The sequence below is a fragment of the Lactuca sativa genome, chromosome 5, assembly GCF_002870075.4.
Source record: "Lactuca sativa cultivar Salinas chromosome 5, Lsat_Salinas_v11, whole genome shotgun sequence".
NCBI lineage: Eukaryota > Viridiplantae > Streptophyta > Magnoliopsida > Asterales > Asteraceae > Lactuca > Lactuca sativa.
The window spans coordinates 357,536,620-357,537,996 of record NC_056627.2 but is presented as its reverse complement, the minus strand read 5'-3'; the positions used below and the strand labels follow the sequence as shown (position 1 = coordinate 357,537,996).

Genomic DNA, 1,377 nt, shown 5'->3' with positions numbered 1-1,377 from the left:
ATCTCTTAGGGTTTCTCTCTGGGGTTTGGTTGCCGCAAATTCTTGCCCTAAGGGCCTTTAAATAGGTCCCAAACCCAGGAAATTAGGGTTTCATTAAACAGCATGGACTCACCGAGTCCACTCATGAACTGGGCGAGTCCAACTATGAACCCGGATAAGAATCCACGACCATACTCGGCGAGTCTAAACACCAACTCACCGAGTCCCCTCTCAACCTCCAAAAATAAAGGAATAAAATAATATACCTGGGAATCTGGATGTTACACTTTGGTTCATCATCTTCCATACCCCCAGAAACCTCCACACCACAAGGCATTCCCTTGTGGAACGAATCAGATCCGTTTTTTCCAAAAGTACCCCCATCTTCTCCTCAAAATAGCCCATATAAAACTTACTCCCCACCCCCTTCCGTTAAAACTAAAACCACAGACTCTTCAGAAACCGAATCTGAAGACTTAGTTATGAGTGGAGACAAAGCAGAAAAGACCCTTAGAGAGTGGGCCACTCAAGAGGTCAACCAACAGCTCCTTTGCATTACGTTTCCAGAAGCCCAGAACTTCGAACTTAAATCTAGGCTGATTCATCTTCTTCCCACTTTCAGAGGATTAGAAAACGAAGACCCACATAAATTCCTCATGGAATTTCATGTGGTTTGCTCAGGAATGAAGTCTCATGTTGTCACAGAAGACCAGATAAAGTTAAGGGCATTCCCCTTTTCGCTTCAAGATTCTGCAAGAGAATGGTTGTATGAACTCCCATCAGGTTCCATCACCACTTGGACAGAACTCACAAAGTTGTTTTTAGAGAAATACTTTCCTGAAACGTGAGTCTCCAGTCTCAAAAGAGAAATCCTTGGTATTAAATAAGGAAAAAGAGAAGCTTTACATACCTACTGGGAGAGATTCAAGAAGTTGTTGGTCCGTTGCCCCCAACATGGAATTAGTGATTACCAGCTCTATAATTGTTTCTGTGAAGGTCTAACACCCATGGAAATACGGCTTATAAATGCTTCCAGTGGTGGTTCTTTGGGTGACATGACCCCAACTGAAATCAGAGAGCTGATTGAGAAGTTGGCGATCGAGTCTAAACATTTCGGGAATGAAGACGAGTGGTATCCAGATCAGCCAAGAGGGGTCAAGGAACTCAACAATGTTCATCTGGAAGCTCAGATATCTGAATTGACAAAAGTTGTTCTACTCTTGACTAAAGAAAATGCAGCTGCAAAGAAACAATGTGGGATTTGCTTAAAGACTGATCACCCTACAGATATGTGCCCAATATTGCAAGAGGGTACAGTTGCAATCAAAGCTGTCAGGGGCTACCAATAGAATTTTCAAAATAATTATCAGCAGAAACAACAATTTTAGCCTCCACCCG

At 42.8% G+C, this 1,377-nt stretch overlaps 1 non-coding gene across 1 annotated transcript; it reads right to left on the bottom strand.

The window, feature by feature from the left end:
* Positions 1 to 833: 833 nt before the first annotated feature.
* On the bottom strand, positions 834 to 940 carry LOC111912562 (small nucleolar RNA R71). Its single transcript, XR_002857201.1, has one exon. It is a non-coding gene; the product is annotated as a small nucleolar RNA R71 (small nucleolar RNA).
* Between the last annotated feature and the right edge of the window lie 437 nt (positions 941 to 1,377).